This window comes from Trichomycterus rosablanca, chromosome 14 (genome assembly GCF_030014385.1).
Source record: "Trichomycterus rosablanca isolate fTriRos1 chromosome 14, fTriRos1.hap1, whole genome shotgun sequence".
Lineage (NCBI taxonomy): Eukaryota > Metazoa > Chordata > Actinopteri > Siluriformes > Trichomycteridae > Trichomycterus > Trichomycterus rosablanca.
This window is the reverse complement of record NC_086001.1, coordinates 20502625-20524207: the sequence shown is the minus strand read 5'-3', so window position 1 is coordinate 20524207 and position 21583 is coordinate 20502625. Positions and strand designations below refer to the sequence as shown.

General features: G+C 41.2%; 4 non-coding genes across 4 annotated transcripts; 2 read left to right on the top strand and 2 right to left on the bottom strand.

The window, feature by feature from the left end:
• Positions 1 to 2408: 2408 nt before the first annotated feature.
• Positions 2409 to 2480, bottom strand: trnaq-cug (transfer RNA glutamine (anticodon CUG)). The gene has a single exon. It is a non-coding gene; the product is annotated as a tRNA-Gln (tRNA).
• A 4704-nt stretch (positions 2481 to 7184) lies between these two features.
• On the bottom strand, positions 7185 to 7258 carry trnai-aau (transfer RNA isoleucine (anticodon AAU)). The gene has a single exon. It is a non-coding gene; the product is annotated as a tRNA-Ile (tRNA).
• A 2459-nt stretch (positions 7259 to 9717) lies between these two features.
• Positions 9718 to 9791, top strand: trnan-guu (transfer RNA asparagine (anticodon GUU)). The gene has a single exon. It is a non-coding gene; the product is annotated as a tRNA-Asn (tRNA).
• A 970-nt stretch (positions 9792 to 10761) lies between these two features.
• trnai-aau (transfer RNA isoleucine (anticodon AAU)) lies at positions 10762 to 10835 on the top strand. The gene has a single exon. It is a non-coding gene; the product is annotated as a tRNA-Ile (tRNA).
• Positions 10836 to 21583: the final 10748 nt, after the last annotated feature.

Genomic DNA, 21583 nt, shown 5'->3' with positions numbered 1-21583 from the left:
ACCGACAGCCCTTCAGTTATGGAGCTGCCACACAGAAACGATGGAGAGCTTTACTGTTGTTCTCAAGTTCGTCTCGGCTGCTACTATCCTGAACAAGAATATGAAAAACCCATCCTGATGTGCTGATGTAAATGTAGGCAGATACTGTTATCTACAATATCCGGGTCTTCTCTGTCGGACACTGAGACTCTCTCAACCTCAGCAGCCCTCCTTGACATGTGGTCATTTTCCTGGAATAAAATACTGTTTTTAATTTCATATTTAAAATCTGTAGTTAACAGAATGCTACAATAGCTTAAACACAGTGGCACAAATGCAGGGTTTTCCCTGGGTTGTTGGCAGGCTTACGTGGTGTGGTCACTGGGCTTGGGCTTAGGTGGTGCCCAAGTTTTATAGGGAGTAGGGAAAGAGTAGGAAAACCTGAAATGTGTGTTAATAGACATTTCCTGAATAAATCATATAAACTTTGATCAACTGCCTCAGTTTCACAGCAATAATTTAAAGCACACATATCACCCATCATTCCAAAGAAAATGCTGGACCTCCACTATTTTAGGAGCAACTTGCAGGTTAACGTTCACATTTAATTAAGACGTGTATAAATAAGACATAAAAGGTGAATTGTCTTGGAGGAAATATTAAAAGCATTTATATTATCTGTACACTTAGAATTATAAAAAGTGATAGGTTTATTATAGTGCAGTTTAGCACTGTAACAACACTATAAACTAAGTAATTGTACCAGTCTTAACGTGTTACAAGTATTACTACACATTTAAAAAGAGCACAATCAATTACCGTCAGATAACAGACTGTTTATACTAATGGTTTAGTAACGTCCCAAGTAACTCATTTGAAGACATAATTCTGAGACCTGTGTTATTTTCGGCTTTCTAATATGGCCACTTATTTTTAATAACATTTCAGGCACAGTAAATATATTATTGTGTATTATTATAAACTGTTTAAGTTAATGACTTACCATCGAACTTCAGGGTTTAGCGCGCGCCGCTTCACCAACGTCTTTTTATCCATTTCTCACTTTCCAGATAAACAGTTTAACCGTTGATGAGATTTTCCGTCGTCAGATTCTTGTCCTTTAATAAATTCTGACTCAATAACACATGTAGCAGGAACTTTATCTTTAAGCAGATACACAGCGCGGACTTTAACAGACTCGTTTTTGAGAATTAAATCACTGAAACTGAGACTAAATTTGTATTTCCGCGGTTCACCTGACGCGAAGCTCGAGACGCTTGGTTGAAATAACGGTCTCAAATCAAGTGCGCATGTGCGCATGCCCAGATGTCCAGACTGACATGATGTCTGACATGATGTGTGTAGAAGAGAGGTTTGTGCAGAACAGGCAGAATAAAAGGTTATAAAGTCATCTGTCTGATGTAATATTGATGTAATGTAATATTTGTCCTGTCTGCATGAGGTTATTTGTATTTTTGTAATATTATAAATATGTAAATCTGTGCTGTATTCTTTTTTTATTGGAATATTGTTAATCATCTATTTTTTTTTAGATGTAAATAATGTCTTTTTGACATGTTTTTCATGTCATGTAATGAACTTACCCCCACACACATACATTTACACCCTTCATTCACATACATCCTTTAAATAATACATAAATATTATATACATTATTATTGTCTTGATATTTGTATATTGTCATTTACCTATATGACCATAGTTAAACTGTAAATTACTGTAAACATCAAACATTAGAAGAGGTGACTATGAACTATTCCTAGTTGAACTTTAAACTGTAAGTTGACTGAATTTCACAATTCAACAATATCATGTTTACAGTTGAACTGTAAACTTCACAGTCAATATTATTAAACACTGAAAAGGTTACCATGAACTTCGTGGTAACATGAGAGTCCACAGTTGTACTTATGGTCAAACTGTAAAAATGACAGTAGAACTGTGAACTTTTATGGTTCAACTGTAAACTTAAGTTTTACTGTAAACTTCACAGTCAATATTATTAAACACTGAAAAGGTTACCATGAACTTCATAGTGACATGAGAGTTCACAGTTGTACTCATGGTCAAACTGTAAAAGTGACAGTAGAACTGTGAACTTTTATGGTTCAACTGTAAACTTAACAGTTTTACTGTAAAACTTCACAGAACATTTTTTCCTGGGATGATTAGCGATTATATTTTGGGATGGAGCAGTCACATGTGGAACACTATAACACTACTAGTGCTATTATGATATTCAAGCTGGATGAATGGATGGAAATTAACATGTCATTTAAGGTGACTCTAAACTAGCACAAGCAATTGTGATGCTCTGTTGTACTGCACATGCGCTGAATGATACCATCCTGAAACTGCTAAAGTTTCTCAATCTTGGACCTCACACCAGGCCCCGAATAAAAGCAGTAAGGTCCCACCGAGATTTGAACTCGGATCGCTGGATTCAGAGTCCAGAGTGCTAACCATTACACCATGGAACCTTGACACCAAGAAAACTAAACGTAATGATTCACCATTTGCTGAGTAAATTAAACAAAAAAGAAAAATAAACACAACTTCAGACTTTACTTTTACATCTCAACTTATTTAAACTACATGATTGATATAATTGACTGAAATCAATAAAAAAACTGAAGTAATTTAGAAGTTTTAAACACTAAATAAAAGTAATTTTAGTTAAACATTGCCACCCAAGTATCAAAATCACAACAAAACGTTCCACTGTTGGAAAATGGCACTAAGTAAAAAATGACTTGCCACTTTTTTAGTTCTAATTTGGCATAGAGCAGTCATATGTGAAACACTATTTATTCTCTACTCAGCATTGATAACAGTGTTTTTACCTAAATAAAGCCAAGTTCCACCGAGATTTGAACTTGGATCACTGGATTCAGAATCCACAGTGCTAACCATTACACCATGGAAGCACAAAAGATAAACAATTCAGCACAAAGGTTAATAATTACACCATTAACTCCACATGTTTAACGTAGTGTTTATGGTATTTAAGCTGGATGAATAGATGGTAGTTAACATGTCAGACATCCCAAGTTGCAAAAACTCATTTCAGGGCAAAAAAAAGCTAAAACCCACTCCCACACAGCAAAGGATATGGGTGATAACCACATTTTTTGGAGCTGCTAACTGAACTGTGTACTAAAAGAAATTTAGACCGTGTAGAATAAAAGTATTAGGAAAGTATGAGGTTAAAAACATCAGCTTTTATTTATTCTTAAAAGAAAAATACATGAACCTCAGTCATCTCACACGAAGATCTGTTTTGCTCAACAACAGTAAAGCTCGCCATCTTTTCTGTGTGGCAGCTCCATAACTGAAGGGCTGTCAGTGTAGAATCGTGTTTGTGCGTACATGCCCTGTGCCTGCACCCTGGCTGGTTAGCTCAGTTGGTTTGAACGTGGTGCTAATAACGCCAAGGGCGTTGTTTAAAGCCCTGTGCGAGCCACACCCACTTTAGGACTTAAACTAACAAAGTGCTCTTCTTCTAACTAGCAGTTCCTATTGAGCGGGGCTTCAAACGTTGTCTCTGACAAGTGTGAGTTATTTTTAATGCCCCTCTCATTCAGGTCAGAAACATGTGATTATTGCAATTTGCCAAACTTAATTACCCTGCTGTAAAAGTTAGCAAGTCATGTGACCCATGTGTACCGTCCAATGAAACAGCTGTGCGCGTGTCTCTGTGGTGCAATCGGTTAGCGTGTTTGGCTGTTAACCGAAAGGTTGGTGTTTTGAGCCCACCCAGGGACGAGTGTCTTTTATTGCACAACCATGTCTTTTGATGAAACGGATATGAGACACAACAACAACGTGTAGTCCAACAGAAATATTGGAAATGAGCAACTGAAAAACATCCAGTAAACAACAGTCCTACAATCACAAATATCCACCTGATAAGTCACCGGAGACCGGCTGTCCAAAGTGGAAGAATGACCTTTTGGTTTCTGTAGACATTAAATAAAGATACTAACCCAACTTGGGCCTTGAACCCACGACCCTGAGATTAAGAGTCTCATGCTCTACCGACTGAGCTAGCCGGGCTTAAGCAGTGTATCAGGACAGACAGCTCATCGGTCAGACCATTAGAGAGATGTAGGTTTAATTCACTAACATCACGACCAGATTAAGAACTAATTCACAGTTTACAAACAAACTAAGTTCAAAATAATCAACAGACACAGACTTAGGCTGCGTCCGAAATCGCATACTTACTGAGTACGTACTAGATTGGAGGAAGTATGCACCACTCGGCCGGTAAAGAAGTACGTACTTTCAGTACAGAAGTGTGCAGTATGCACACAACACCCGTACGTACTACGTCCGCCATCTTACCAACGTCAAGTGACCATAGTTACAGACCGCATGCTCATTTCAAGCTCCACTCGCCAAAATTTTGGGTATTTATCGTCTTTATTTGCGCCACTTACTGATTAATCTATAGTCATGTATCCCGACTCCACACTGAGACGGCAGAGAGTAGTAAATCACAGAAAAGAACTAAGAAAGTTATTGATTTTTTACCTCAGAAATAATGTAAGTACTGCTAACCTCTTTAGCAACAGTATACTACATTACCATGATTAGACTACTACAATGAAATAAATGACAAAATGATAGATCTGACACAATAATTACAGTAGAATAATTTTTCGAAAATCGTCTGTGCACGACATTGTACACAAAATGAGTAGGGCTGTCAGAGGGCTCGTCAGGAGGATCATCACCCTACCAACTGGTGATGAACTAGAGTGTGTAGGATCCAAATGTTTTAGAGTGGCAGTTGGTGCTACTGATGGGTGCCACATTCGAATAAAACCCCCATCTGCCAATGCACAGTGCTACCTAAACAGGAAGCTGTTCCACTAAATTCAGCTTCAAGCCATCTGTGACCACCAGGGGAAGTTCAGAGACATTTTTGTTGGTTACCCTGGGGCGATTCATGATGCAAGGGTACTAAAGAACAGCCCTGTGTAAGAGGGCTAATACCCACCTGCAGGATGATACATTCTTGGGGATAAGGGTTATCCCTGCATTAATACACCCATCCGACTCCTGACCCCCTATCGAGAGCCTGTGCAGAACCCTGTACAGGCTCGTTTTAACAGCAAACTGTCCAAGGCCAGGAATGTGGTGGTAAAGGATTTTGGAATGATGAAGACAAGATGGCGTTACATTTTCTTTAAAGCCCTTGAGGTGAGCCCTGTCTTCGCCCCGGAGGTTGTTGCATGCTGTGCGGTGCTCCACAACCTCTGTATCACTCATGGAGACATCATTGAGCCAGAATTAACAGAGGTACATGTTGACCAACCAGAGCCTGTAATTAATGACATTACATCAGGTGAAGATGCAAGAAAGCATCTGGCTGCAGCTGTGTCAGCACCACAGCACAGCATACCAGCTCTTTATGAGCATGATTATGTTTAGAAAAATGTTTTGTTAATAGGTTCATGTTGTTTGTTTTTACGTTTTGTTCTACAGTTCTTGATTGACTCTTGACATTAACAGTTTATGCATTATTTAAAAGTAAAACTTTCTTAGCAAAATTTTCAATTTCTTGAATATTTTTTTAATTACAATTTCCAATTTTTACACTTTTTCAATTTTTAATTAAGGTTAAATGAAAAAGAAAATCCTTTATTTCCATTATTTGCCAACACATTTTCTTTCTCACAACATACAATAATACTACAACACTTTTTGATTTTCAACTATTTATTTTTTCATTAGAATCTCTAGGATTTTAATAAACCTTTCCTCTCTCACTCTTGCCTCCCTATCTCTCCTTTCCTCCCTCATTCTTGCTTCCTGGTCTCTCCTCTCCTCTCTCTCTCGCGTCTCTCACTCTTGCTTTTCCTCTCTTTGGCGCGCCTCTTGCTCTCTCTTCTCTCATTCTATTATTTCCCTTTCTCTTCTTTCCTCCCTCTCCTCAGCCTCTCTCCATCTTCTCTCCTCGTTCTCTGCTGCTTCTATCTCCCTCTTATTTTCCCTTTCTTCCATCTCTCTCAGATACGCAACTAAATCTTTCTCCCCTCATCTCTTTTTGGCTGGGGTTTCCATGCTTCTCGAGGATGGTGAAGCTTCAGCAGTATCCTGGCCAGATGAGGAAATAAGGGTCGCTGGGCTAATTGATGGTCTCCCACCTATTGCCTCATCCATATCCACATACCATTTCCAAGATGCTGCTGTTGCTTCACCACCCTCTGTACTTACCCCAGTAGGTGGACACTTAAGTTCCTACAAGATTCCTAAACACAGTACAAGGACCTTAACTTGTATTACAAATCTTTTCTGATATTTTTACTGAAGATCTTACCAACAAACGAAGCTTACTTTGTATTTTTGTTTGAGGTTCTCTCACTTCTTCTTTACATAAGTGGGAGTCACCTTCCCCTGCAGTTGGTTCTCCAACACAAAGGCTCTACAATATAATGCACATAACAGTTATTAATGTATATAGCATACACTGCTTCAAAAAAAGTTTGGTCATTAAAAGTTTTGAATGCTTTGAAAAAGTTTGCAAAACGTAAATACTAAAACTTGTCTTTATACCACCCTTTGTAATTAAAATTATGCATAAGATGTAACACAAATTTTGTTACGTCAAACAAACAGTTACTTACTCAAACCCTCGAACCGCTGCATTCTGTTTTCCAGTGAAGAGGGCCTGGTTGGCCACTCTCCACCGGATAAGATTTTTAGTGTCTTCATCAGACCCTGCAATATCAAACATTAGTTTTAAAAGGGATTTCTAATGTGACTGTGTAGCAACATTACAACAATCATGAATATTTAGCCTCAACAACCCCAAAGCTAGATATATCTACCTTCCTAAAGATAGTTTAGGATAGCCCATCACTAGCATTACAGATAAAATTAAATGAATCTATAGATAGATCATTTATTACAGCAGCTCAATATATATTAATGCAAAGTATTATAGTAAGCAAGTATTAAAGTATGCAAGTATTCAAATTTGAAAGTATTAAAATACAAAAGTATTAAGTACACATGGAATGTTGTACAACACTATGTAGTTAAATACATTGAATAAAGAGTAGTATATCGCTTTTATTGTCCTACCAGAATGACAACATTTGAAGCCCAGGTCAATAGGACCTGCTAGTTAGAGAAGGCTCACTTGTTTGTTAGTTTAAGTCCAAAAGGGGGTGCGGCCCGTATGGGGATCGAACCCACGACCTTGGCGTTATTAGCACCACGCTCTAACCAACTGAGCTAACCGGCCGACGTACAAAAGCAGGTCATATACCCACATACCCGATTCTACACTGACAGCCCTTCAGTTATGGACCTGCCACACAGAAACGATGGAGAGCTTTACTGTTGTTGAGCAGAACAGATCTTCGTGTGAGATGTGAAATGAAGCCAGAATTAAAGATGGTAGAAGAACAGGGTGATATTCTTACTTTCAGTGATTAAATTACTCAGGTTAGAAAGTCCTGATACACAGAACATGCTCACCTGACTTTCTCTCAGCCATGCTACCTTTAATCATTAAAAGGGGTGTGGCCCGTACGGGGATCGAACCCGCAATCTTGGCGTTATTAGCATCAAGCTCTAACCAACTGAGCTAACCGGCCAGTTCATCTGTTCTCTGTTTAGATCTTTGAACATAATTCTACACTAACCCCATTCAACCAGCGGCACAAAAACCATTTGAGATTCTGCACACTTTCAGTGAAGATCTGCAGAAATGAGCAGCTCCTAAACTGAATTTGTTTGTTATTGCACCAGAAATGCAGCAGTTTCATGTTATTTTAATGATCCGAGATCTCAGTCCTACTTCAGACATCTCTGTCTAGTCATTTCTTATGTTCAGACTTTCTTAATACACATCTAAGAGGTTTTGTGGGTTCTTATATGTGTGAACTATCTAAACTATACTGTATTGTGGTACATTCATTCAGCCTTCATCAGTTTATCTCTGCTCATTCAGCCTACAGCAGTTTAGACCCGCCCACTTAACCACCAATTTGCCTCCACAGTGAGCCTGTATAGAGAGAGAGATTTTATTTTTACAACGTGCAAATAAACAAATTACTTTAAAAAAAACAAAAACAATTTTGTACAGGAAACAAATATAACAGTAACATAAAAAAGTAAAGTGCAAATCATTCCCGATTAAAGTGCATAATGCTTTTCTACAACACCATGTTTTTACATTATTTTACCATGTTATGTCCTTATGTTGTCAAAATATAAAAAAAGTCTACTTTGGTCAACTTTTTTTGCTGAACAAAAACTGTAATAATGCATTGAAAACAAAACAAGACAGTAAAGATAAAGTCATATATCCACCATAAACCAAATATTTACGAATATCTTCTTCCCAAGATGATGCAAAATAAATCCAAAAAAAGTTGACCAAAGTAGACTTTGTAGGGTTCAAAGCTTATACGTCCACTTCAACTGAATCAGAGTTATTCCGTATAATGCAGTCCTTATCCATACCCTTAGTTAGTCCTTATTAAAGTTGAATGTCCTTTTTCAAAATCCATCAGTTAATAATGTGTAGTTGATTCCCGAACAAACTCCTTTTCTACAGAAGTAGTAATATTAATGCATTAGCAATGTAAATATACAAAGGAAATTAGCATATAGCATTAGCATCTACTTTCCATAATATTTCCAAAAAGAGAAATTATCCCAAGAATAATGATAATCAAAACGCAGTTTGCAGTACAGTAATCCCTCGCTATATCGCGCTTCGACTTTTGCGGCTTCACTCTATCGCGGATTTTATTTGCAAGCATGTCTAAATATAATTTGCGGATTCTTCGCTGGTTTGTGGATTTCTGCAGACAAGGGGTGTGTTCGAAAAGCTAGTGAGCTCTCTACATAGACGCATTTTACGTCATCCTGTGCGCGCTCCCGATTAGGTGGCTGTTCCAAATCTTAGATGCCTTAATATCCTCACTTCTTAACATTTCAACGTTATTTTCACTCAAGAATGAGTGAGCATCCGACGCTGCCTTAGTGATCAAGGCAATCCCAGAATTCATTGCGGGTCAGGCGCTCTTCTCTCACAGAAAAATAAACATGGCTGACTGTGCGGACAAACGAATGGAGTTCTTTTCAAACGTAAATAAAATATTACTGATTTTTAACTTGTATAAACTTTTACCGAGTGTTTTTATTTGCAAATTCGAGCTTGTCAGGAAATGTAACCGTTATCGTTACATGAAGGGAGATGTTATATTGATGTTAGCATGCTGTGCTACCTCAATCCATTGGTTTTAATGACAAGATGCTAAATGCTAAACCCGATGGAATCGGGTTATAAAAATAACCATATAAACACATGGTTTTTACTTCGCGGATTTTCACCTTTCGCGGAGGGTTCTGGAACGCAACCCCCGCGATCGAGGAGGGATTACTGTACTTACATCTAGGCATAAAACATCAAAGTTTCCTAGGAAAGGAGTCTTTAAATCTTCAAAAAGATAAAAAATGCAAAGCAGCACACCAAGTAGCAAACCGCTTTTGCTTCCATCAGGAAAATGCTGTGTCTACTTCTTTTCACAAAAGAAAACATGGGTAATTCCCTCTCTATTGCCCCCTAAGGGAGACCATGGGAACTGACCAAATGTAACTCTATGGTGTTAGCCACCATGCCTGTTACAGTATTATACTGTTTATTAGCCTGACTTAAGCAAGTCATGTGACCCTGACAGCTGTGCATGTGTCTCTGTGGCGCAATCGGTTAGCGCGTTCGGCTGTTAACCGAAAGGTTGGTGGTTCGAGCCCACCCAGGGACGAGTGCCTTTTATTGCACAACCATGTCTGATGATCAGACGATTAAACCTCAGTGTATATTATCTCATATAGAAATATGCTTTACATATGCTTTGCTTGATGGTAATAACTCTTAGTGAAGTCTTAATGAACAGTTAAAACATCAATTCAGGTTTAGTTCAATTGGGGGAAAATATTAACAGTAGCTCAACACGTACAAATCCTACAATCATTCCACAAAGTTCACAAACATGATTCAATGAGTGAAAACTTGAGGTTTGGAGCCTCTCTGGTGTGCAGACTGGTACTGTGTATCAGCACTACTTACTGTGTGCAGGACCTGAGTCGTATCTGCTCCAGTCACTGGTTGGCGGCATTTAGCTCAGTCAAGTGTAGATTTATGTAAAATAATGTAAAAACATGGTGTTGTAGAAAAGCATTACGCACTTTAATCGGGAATGTTTTGCACTTTACTTTTTTATGTTACTGTTATATTTGTTTCCTGTACAAAATTGTTTTTGTTTTTTTTAAAGTAATTTGTTTATTTGCACGTTGTAAAAATAAAATCTCTCTCTCTATACAGGCTCACTGTGGAGGCAAATTGGTGGTTAAGTGGGCGGGTCTAAACTGCTGTAGGCTGAATGAGCAGAGATAAACTGATGAAGGCTGAATGAATGTACCACAATACAGTATAGTTTAGATAGTTCACACATATAAGAACCCACAAAACCTCTTAGATGTTTATTAAGAAAGTCTGAACATAAGAAATGACTAGACAGAGATGTCTGAAGTAGGACTGAGATCTCGGATCATTAAAATAACATGAAACTGCTGCATTTCTGGTGCAATAACAACCAAATTCAGTTTAGGAGTCACTCATTTTTACAGATCTTCACTGAAAGTGTGCAGAATCTCAAATGGTTTTTGTGCTGCTGGTTAAATGGGGTTAGTGTAGAATTATGTACAAAGATCTAAACAGAGAACAGATGAACTGGCCGGTTAGCTCAGTTGGTTAGAGCATGGTGCTAATAACGCCAAGGTCACGGGTTCGATCCCCGTACGGGCCACACCCTCTTTAATGATTAAAGGTAGCATGGCTGAGAGAGAGTCAGGTGAGCATGTTCTGTGTATCAGGACTTTCTAACCTGAGTAATTTAATAACTGAAAGTAAGAATATCACCCTGTTCTTCTACCATCTTTAATTCTGGCTTCATTTCACATCTCACACGAAGATCTGTTCTGCTCAACAACAGTAAAGCTCTCCATCGTTTCTGTGTGGCAGCTCCATAACTGAAGGGCTGTCAGTGTAGAATCGGGTATGTGGGTATATGACCTGCCCTTGTACATCGGCTGGTTAGCTCAGTTGGTTAGAGTGTGGTGCTAATAATGCCAAGGTCATGGGTTTGATCCCCGTACGAGCCACACCCACTTTTGGACATAAACAAGTGATCCTATTCTAACTAGCAGGTCCTATTGACCTGGACTTCAAACGTTGTCTCGGACAAGTGTGAGATCTTTTTACTGCCCCTCTCATTCAGGTCAGAAACATGCCATTATTTCAATCTGCCAAACTTAATGACCCTTCTGTAAATGGTTTAATGTGCACACTGCTGCTACTGGCTTGTTCTTCTTTTCTACAATGTAAGTTCACACCTTCAAGTTCATGTTATTTGAGATCTCTACATAGATTTCTTCCTCATGTGCATAAAGACGCAGTTCAGTTTGAGTCGATTCACTAAGTTGATAGTACTCAGCAATGTGCCTTTAGAAGCTGAAGGAGTCGATTATTTTTGATGAAGTCAACATTTTATATGTTATACAAAATACTTAAAAGAGTCGGATCACTATCGTTAGCTGTCATTTAAAAAAAATTAATCGCAGGTCAATACAGAGACAAACCATCTCATCTAATACAAAATAGAATAAATAATGTATAACAGTTTAATGATGCACCATACATACAGTGAAGCAAAACACAAAACCCCTAAACTTGTAAAAAGCTTCACTTAAATAATAATAAAATGTCAAAAATACATCAAATCACCTAAATATTATCTACATAACACATACAGCAAAAACATGTGAATGTGGAAGCATGTGTGTGTATTGTGTATGTGTGTGTGTATGCTTATGAATATTAACAGAATTGATATGTATGTTAGACACGTATAGATACGTGAAGTGATGTAGACACACATATTAACTTCTTAGCAATAGTAATGATACACTATTTGGCAAAAATTATTTGGACATCTTACCATGAGGTTGTTGGACATCTCATTTTAAAAACAAACAGTTTTAAAATCAAGTGACTTCTGTCTGATCATTAGTGACTTGTGATCTGCTGAACAGGTGCACAAACATCAAATCATCTGCTTCAGAGCGACAAGGAGGGACGGGCCAACTGCATCCTGAACTTAGTGCAGTTTTCCAACAGTGGAACGTTTTGTTGTGATTTTGATACTTGGGTGGCGATGTTCAACTAAAATTACTTTTATTTAGTGTTTAAAACTTCTAAATTACCTCAGTTTTGTCAATTGATTTCAGTCAATTATATCAATCACATAAGTTTAAATCATTTGAGATGTAAAAGTAAACTCTGAAGTTGTGTATTTTTGCTTTATTTACTCAGCAAATGGTGAATCGTTACGTTTAGTTCTTGCAGTGTCAGGGTTCCATGGTGTAATGGTTAGAACTCTGGACTCTGAATCCAGCAATCCAAGTTCAAATCTCGGTGGGACCTTACTGCTTTTATTTGGGGGTCCAAGATCATTTGTGAGGTCCAAGATTGAGAAACATTAGCAGTTTCAGGATGGTAGCATTCAGCACATGTGCAGTACAACGGAGCATCACAATTGCTTGTGCTAGTTTAGAGTCACCTTAAATGACATGTTCATTTCCATCCATTCATCCAGCTTGAATATCATAATACCACTAGTAGTGTTATAGTGTTCCACATGTGACTGCTCCATCCCAAAATATAATCGCAAATCATTGTTTACAGCGCCATCTAACAGCCAACTTGCTCTTAAATAAATAATTATTAACTTTTTGGCTTTATTTACTCAGCAAATGGCAAGTTTCATTTGGGAGCCGGTGTGAGTTCCAAGGTTTAGAAACTTTAGCAGTATCAGGATGGTAGCATTCAGCGCATACGCAAGTACAACAGAGCGCTTGTGGGGTGTAGACCATGATTACTTGTGCTAGTTGTGTCGACCAAGCAGATCACCATTCAGGAAGGTATATCAGTGCCAAAATACGAGCCAGTTTGTTCAGTAAAACTTTATAAGCCAACAGCAGTGAATAAACTTAAGAGTCACCTTAGATTACATGTTAACTTTCATCTATCCATCCAGCTTAAATACCATAAACACTACGTACAAAATATGTGGAGCTATTCTTACTACAGTAAAACACACTGAACTGACTTTTAAAGTGAAGTTCAAAATGTTGTACAGAGATCGTTCCCATCTAGTGGTGCTAGATAAATTACAGCTTGTTGCTTGGGTACAGATTTGTGACATTATTATTAAATTGTTGTTGTTGTTGTTGTTGTGTTATTTTTTAACTGTTCATGTTTTTAAATGTAAAACCATAAGCAGCACCGTCTATAAATAAATGAATCTTGTGCTTCCAACTGAGATTTTTGTTTACATGAACAATGTCTGAAATCTGACGAGCCTGATTAGTTTGTAATATTTAAGATGATGAATGAACCTAAACACTTGCTTTTAAATTTTAAGTTTTTATTTATTTATTTTAGTTTCAATACAACGTGACACCGACAAGATAAAAAAAAAGTAAAAATAAAGTGTTCCAATCTTATCAGGTGGATATTTGTGCTTGTAGGACTGTTGTTTACTGGAAGTTTTCAGTTACATATTTCCACTATTCTGTGGAGTTACACATTGTTGTTGTGTCTCATATCCATTTGATCAACAGGCAGATTGTGCAATAAAAGACACTCACCCCTGGGTTGGCTCGAACCACCAACCTTTTCGGGAAAACAGCCAAACGTGCTAACCGATTGCGCCACAGAGACACACAAAAAGAGACATTTCATTGGATGGTACACACAAGTCACATGACTTGCTAACTTTTACAGCAGGGCATTTAATTTTGGCAAATTAAAATAATCACATGTTTGTGACCTGAATGAGAGGGGCATTAAAAAGACCCCAGGTCAATAGGACCTGCTAGATAGAGAAGGATCACTTGTTTGTTAGTTTAAATACAAAGGTGGGTGTGGCCAGTACAGGGACCGAACCTGCGACCTTGGTGTTATTAGCACCACACTCTAACCAACTGAGCTAACTGGCCTATGTACAAGGGCAGGGCATATACCCACATACCCGATTCTACACTGACAGCCTTTCAGTTAAGGACCTGCCACACAGAAACGATGGAGAGCTTTACTGTTGGTCTCAAGTTCGTCTCGGCTGTAGTAGAGGAGACTTAATGAATGAATTCAGTTTAAATATTAATTTAAAAAAACCTTTCCAGTCGTACCTCCACACTAACCAAAACACTCAATCTGTAAAAGAAAGATACGTGCATGAAAGTGATGAGGTTCTAAAATTTTCTAATGTTGCGCTCACTATTAAAAGTTAAAAGTATTGGGGTGTACCAGTACTAGGGTGTGTCATGGTATGGGGTGTGTCAGTACCAGTACCAGGGTGTGTCATGGAATGGGGTGTGTCAGTACAAGTACCAGGGTGTGTCATGGTATGGGGGTGTGTCAGTACCAGTACCAGGGTGTGTCATGGTATGGGGTGTGTCAGTACAAGTACCAGGGTGTGTCATGGAATGGGGTGTGTCAGTACAAGTACCAGGGTGTGTCATGGTATGGGGGTGTGTCAGTACCAGTACCAGGGTGTGTCATGGTATGGGGTATGTCAGTACCAGTACCAGGGTGTGTATGGGGTGTGTCAGTACAAGTACCAGGGTGTGTCATGGTATGGGGGTGTGTCAGTAACAGTACCAGGGTGTGTCATGGTATGGGGTGTGTCAGTACAAGTACCAGGGTGTGTCATGGTATGGGGTGTGTCAGTACCAGTACCAGGGTGTGTCATGGTATGGGGGTGTGTCAGTACCAGGGTGTATCATGGTATGGGGGTGTGTCAGTGTGACGCTGCCTCGCCGAACCCTAGGTGTAGGGACACGAAGTCAGCGGGTAGCAATGACCGTTTGGCAAGGAAGCAGGGTAGACACAGCAGGTAGGTTTTTAGTGAGCATTTTATTTACTGTGCGTGAAAACCAATACAAACAAAAAAACTGTACAAAACGGAACTCAAACATGGTTTTAAACAAAATCCTGACTAATGCAGTTCAGGTTCTTTACAGACTGACTAGACACCAACCTCAATATCAGGTGGGTCCTCTCGCAGCCAGCCCCCCTCTCCCGTATACCTTTCCCCCTCACCTTTTAGCAGTTAAACTCCTCCCCCCTTCTAATGGAATAAACCATTTCTCCTTTAACTAGGGGGAGAACAACTAAAACAACAAAAAAAAACTAATGTTACACCAAACAATAACAAACATACAAAACAAAACTTAAACAAATGTCGACATTACATGTTAATTGCACAATAATTAATTAATAAAAATATCCTTTTACTTTCCCCAGCCTTACCCATATCACCACCTCCCACCCTGAGGTAGCTGAGGGCCCTTCAGCTCTCCCCAGAGCACACTTACACTCCCGCTGGTACATGGATTAAGGTAAGTATAACAGGTAAGTATGATAGGTATGTAGGACAGGTAAGCATAAAAGGTAAGTATGACAGGTAAGTATAACTGGGGATGAAGACAACAGCTGTCTTCATCACCCCCCCCCCCCATAACATCGTCACTACTCGCCGTGACGAGACAGAAAGTCCGCAGTGGTGTTCTGAGATCCCTTACGATATCGCACCTCAAATTTAAACTGTTGCAAGGACAAATACCACCGTGTAATTCTGGCGTTCGTGTCTCTCATGTTCGCTATCCACTGCAGTGATCTGTGGTCAGTCTCTAAAACAAACTCAGTCCCTATCAGGTAGTACCTGAGCGAATCCAATGCCCACTTTATAGCCAACGCTTCCTTCTCCACAGTGGAGTAATTCAACTCCCTCGGAAACAACTTCCGACTAATGTAGAGAATGGGCTTAAGATCACCGTCCTTCTTCTGCAGCAACACTGCCCCAAGTCCGCGTCCTGATGCATCAGTTTGCACCACAAATTGTTTACTGAAGTCAGGGCTGTGCAAAACCGATTCACTACACAAACAGTCTTTCAAGTACTGGAACGCTGCCTCACATTCTGCAGTCCACTTGGTTTTTTGTGGCATATCCTTCTTGATCAAGTCTGTTAAAACTGCTGCTCTTTTGGAGAAATTAGGGATAAAACGGCGGTACCATTCTGCGAGACCCAAGAAGGATCTAACCCTTCTTTTCGTGGTCGGTGCCGGACACCTCTTCACTGCTTCCACCTTGTCAACCTGAGGCCGGACGACCCCACCTCCCAGGACATATCCCAGGTAGGAAACTGTCCCTTTCGCCAGGTGACACTTGCTGGAATTCACAGTGAGACCTGCCTTGCTAATGTGCTGGAGTACCTCTCCGACATGTTGCACATGCTGATCCCATGACTCGCTGAAAATGACCACATCGTCAATGTAAGCTGCCGCAAAGTCTTCCGTGCCCTTCAGGAAACCGTCCATCAGTCTTTGAAAAGTTGCCGCTGCCCCATGGAGACCAAACGGCATAACCAAAAAATGGTATAGTCCTGAAGGAACTCGAAAGGCTGTAAGTTTCCTAACTTCTGGACTCAGTGGAACTTGCCAGTAGCCTTTACAGAGGTCTAGTGTGGTTAAAAACTCAGCCTTTCCCAGCCTTTCAATTAGCTCATCAGCTCTGGGCATCGGGTACGGATCAAAGGCTGAAACTGCATTCAGTTTTGAAAAGTCTATACAAAATCTAAGTCCTCCATCCTTTTTCGGAACGAGAACCACGGGACTACACCATTCACTAGATGAAGGTTCAATCACCCCCATCTGAAGCATAGCCTCCACCTCTTTTTTTAGATCCGGGACCAGACGTGCAGGAACTCGACAGTTAGTCTGACGAATTGGTTCATTTTTCAGCAGCCTGATGTTATGCTGGACTTTGTCTGTTCTGCCAGGGTCTGCCCTGAAAAGACCTGACGGGATGACTGTAGCTAACTCCTCACACTGCCTCCAGTTAAGATGAGTCAGATCGGGTGCTGTGTTTGTACTACTGACCGTGGGGAAGTACTGCTCTGAGTTCTCTTCCTCTTCGCGCACAGCTCGCACCCATAGCTGCTCAGACATGTCTCCGTTCCGTTCTTTCCATGCCTTTAGCATGTTAATATGGAAAGTCTGTTTCTTCTTTTTCCTGTCTGGAAGTGACAGTTCATAGGTCGTCTTGTCGACCCTTCTTAGCACGTCATATGGCCCATGCCACTTGGCCAAGAGACTGGTGTCTGATGTGGGTAGAAGAACAAGGGCTTTCTCTCCAGGCCTGAGCTCTCTGTCCTTTGCCCTCCGGTCGTACCAAGTCTTTTGTCGGTGCTGTGCCTTTATCACGTTCTCCCGAACCAATTCTGTGGTCTTTGCCATGGTTTCTCTCATTTTATGCACATGAGAGAGAACATTGAGTCCTTGCCCAATACTGTCGCCTTCCCAGGCTTCTTTGAGGACATCTAGTGGCCCTCTAACGTCTCTGCCATACAGAAGATGGAAAGGTGAGAATCCAGTGGATGCCTGCGGAACTTCTCTATATGCAAACAGAACATATGGTAACCATATGTCCCAGTCAGTTCCCACCTCACAGACGAAACGGCGCAGCATGGACTTCAGGGTTTGGATAAAGCGCTCGGTGAGGCCGTCAGTTTGTGGATGGTATGGCGTGGTTGTAATGCCCCTCACCCCTAAAAGCTTAAAAACCTCCTTGAGCTGCTTAGATGTAAAATTAGATCCCTGATCGGTTAAAACCTCCTTCGGTATCCCTACCCTGGATATGAGCTGAATCAAAGCGTTGACAACTTGCCTTGTCTTCACCTTTCTCAAAGCAAAAGCCTCTGGATACCTCGTAGCATAGTCACAAATAATTAAAATGTAGCGGTTGCCACTACGGCTCCTAGGAAGAGGACCTGCTACATCCATAGCAATGCGAGAAAATGGAACATCTACAATGGGTAGGCTAATCAAAGGGACCTTGCTTGCATTTTTCGCTGGGGCCGTAAGCTGACATTCTGGACAGGAGCTACAATACTTCACCACATCTTGGTACTGACCTGGCCAGTAAAATCTGCTAACGATTCTATTCAATGTTTTAGCTATACCCAAATGCCCAGCCCATGGCTCTGAGTGCCCAAGCTTTAGCACCTGCTGCCGTAAATTTTGGGTACCACTAGCTGTTCATGGCTTCCCTTAACCCTGTACAGGATGTTGTCTTTAATAAAGAAATGTGTGTCACCTCTATCAGTGCCATTAGTGCACTTTGAAAATGCAGTTTTAAGTGTGGGGTCACTAGTCTGCTGCTCTGCTATGTCAGACACCGGCTGCTGTAAATCCAGATCCACTGGAGCAATATTCTCCACCAAAGGTGTACCCTTAACCTTCTCCTGTCTCCTAATGGCCTTGGGTTTGCTCTTTTTAGAGACTTCACAGAAAGGGAGTTCCCTCAGCAATGCCACCTTATCCTGCACCACTTGTTTGGATTGCGCTCGAGTCATTACCAATACTTCAGCCTCAGTCTGCTTCTGCATTAGGAGATCTACCAGTATAGGAATATCTCTGCCCAAGATTACTGCATAGGGAGCCTTTTGCATGATGCCTACCTTAAGCAGGTAAGGTTGACCATTAACCTCCAAGCTAACCTCCGCTGTAGGATAAATCTGCTCATCCCCATGTATGCATTTAACTCTAAGCTCACCGGAATACTCAACCGGTATATCAGAAAGACATTCTGCCAATACCAGAGTCTAACTAGCACCTGTGTCAAGCAAAGCTTTACACGTCCTGCCTCCAACCTTGACTGATAGAACCACGTCCTTGCTGTCATTTTTAGATTTAAAACTTTCTGCCTTTTCAGGGGAATAGCACAGTTGGTTAATGCTACTACGCAGCTTAGGACAAGCATTAGCTTTATGACCAGTCTGGTTGCAATTGTAACACCTGATAACTTTGTCTATACTACGGTTAGCATTGCCAGGTTTAGCCTTAATGTCTGTACTATGCCAGCGACTCTGAGTAGATGATCTAAAAACCTGGGGTCTCAAACCACTGCCATAACAATCCACAAACTTACCCTGTTCGCCACTGGACCGAGGCTTGCTCTGCTCTCCCAGCTTGAAACTGCCTTCCGACTGTCTGGCTGCAACATACGCTTCTGCTAGGGTGATGGCTTGGTCAGCTGAAGCAGGGCTGCGTTCAATAATCCAGCTGCGGAGTTCAGGATTTACCATCTTGAGGTATTGTTCTAAGATAATGGTGTCCCCAATCTGCTCTTTGGTCTTTTCTCGAGGAACCACCCACTTCTGGTACAGTCCCTTCAATCTGGTGTACAATTCCCTTGGCGTTTCATCAATTTCCACAGCAACGTCTCGGAAACGCTGTCTATAAGTCTCTTTGTTAATTTCGTACTTTCTCAGTACTGCACTTTTAATTTTTTGATAGTCACAAGCATCATCAGCGTCCATAGCAACATATGCAGCTCTAGCTTTACCTTCCAGAAGAGGGATCAGATGAAAAGCCCAACTTCCTTCAGGCCACTGCGCCGCTTGTGCTTAACGTTCAAAAGTAGTCAGGAAATGTTCAATGTCGTCCGTTTCCTTTAATACTGGCAGTCTGGGAGCAGGCCAAACCAACTGTGAAAGCTCTCCGTCATCTCGCACCAACTTGATGCTCTCCGACGCTGACTGTGAGCTCCGCAGAATCCTTGCCTGCGATTGACCACTCGGCTGCACCATCCCAGTGTATTCGGACGCCGCCGCAGGATGACTCCTCTGCATCTGCCCCTGCAATAGTCCGAACTGGTGTTGAAGAGACCGCCATCGCTGGTCCTGACGCGCTGCATGAGCTCATCTTTGCTGCGCTGCTCCGTGATGAACCCCCGGGGTAGCTCATACACTTGCTCCAAGCTCGCCGGTGTGCTCCCCACGGTAAATTCATCCGCTGCCGCAGAAGACTGGCTCGGTTCACTCGTGCTGTCCCTCTGTACTTCCGTGAGTGAAGTTGCTGCTTTTTTCGGAGGCATATTTCCAGCAGTCCAATGCCTCCAATGCCTCTGCCGCTTTTTGTTACAGTTATTTCAGCTCATGGGCGCAGCCATCTTTGTTTAAGGCCGCCGCACGCTCTGTACCATCGCTCCGTGTGGCTCACACTGACGTCGCCATCTTTGTTTTGCCCACCGTTCGTTACACGTGCGCCATCCGCTCACCGCCAAACACCGCCGTTGCCTCTTTTACGCCGTCTCCTTGGCGCTTAACAAACGCTGTCGAGGTAAAACTCCGCTGCCACCATTTTGTGACGCTGCCTCGCCGAACCCTAGGTGTAGGGACACGAAGTCAGCGGGTAGCAATGACCGTGTGGCAAGGAAGCAGGGTAGACACAGCAGGTAGGTTTTTAGTGAGCGTTTTATTTACTGTGCGTGAAAACCAATACAAACAAAAAAACTGTACAAAACGGAAATCAAACGTGGTTTTAAACAAAATCCTGACTAATGCAGTTCAGGTTCTTTACAGACTGACTAGACGCCAACCTCAATATCAGGTGGGTCCTCTCGCAGCCAGCCCCCCTCTCCCGTATACCTTTCCCCCTCACCTTTTAGCAGTTAAACTCCTCCCCCCTTCTAATGGAATAAACCATTTCTCCTTTAACTAGGGGGAGAACAACTAAAACAACAAAAAAAAACTAATGTTACACCAAACAATAACAAACATACAAAACAAAACTTAAACAAATGTCGACATTACATTTTAAGCAATTGCACAATAATTAATTAATAAAAATATCCTTTTACTTTCCCCAGCCTTACCCATATCACCACCTCCCACCCTGAGGTAGCTGAGGGCCCTTCAGCTCTCCCCAGAGCACACTTACACTCCCGCTGGTACATGGATTAAGGTAAGTATAACAGGTAAGTATGATAGGTATGTAGGACAGGTAAGCATAAAAGGTAAGTATGACAGGTAAGTATAACTGGGGATGAAGACAACAGCTGTCTTCATCACAGTCAGTACCAGGGTGTGTCATGGTATGGGGGTGTGTCAGTACCAGGGTGTATCATGGTATGGGGGTGTGTCAGTACCAGGGTGTGTCATGGTATGGGGTGTGTCAGTACCAGTACCAGAGTGTGTCATGGTATGAGGTGTGTCAGTACCAGGGTGTGTCACACACACACTTATACCTAGGGTACCCCATTATCCCGAGGACATGGGGAGAACATGCAAACTTCACCCGGGAATCGAACCCAGTCGTACCTCCACACAAACCAAAACACTCAATCTGTAAAAGAAAGATACGTGCATGAAAGTGATGAGGTTCTAAAATTTTCTAATGTTGCGCTCACTATTAAAAGTTAAAAGTATTGGGGTGTACCAGTACTAGGGTGTGTCATGGTATGGGGTGTGTCAGTACTAGTACCAGGGTGTGTCATGGAATGGGGTGTGTCAGTACAAGTACCAGGGTGTGTCATGGTATGGGGTGTGTCAGTACAAGTACCAGGGTGTGTCATGGTATGGGGGTGTGTCAGTAACAGTACCAGGGTGTGTCATGGTATGGGGGTGTGTCAGTAACAGTACCAGGGTGTGT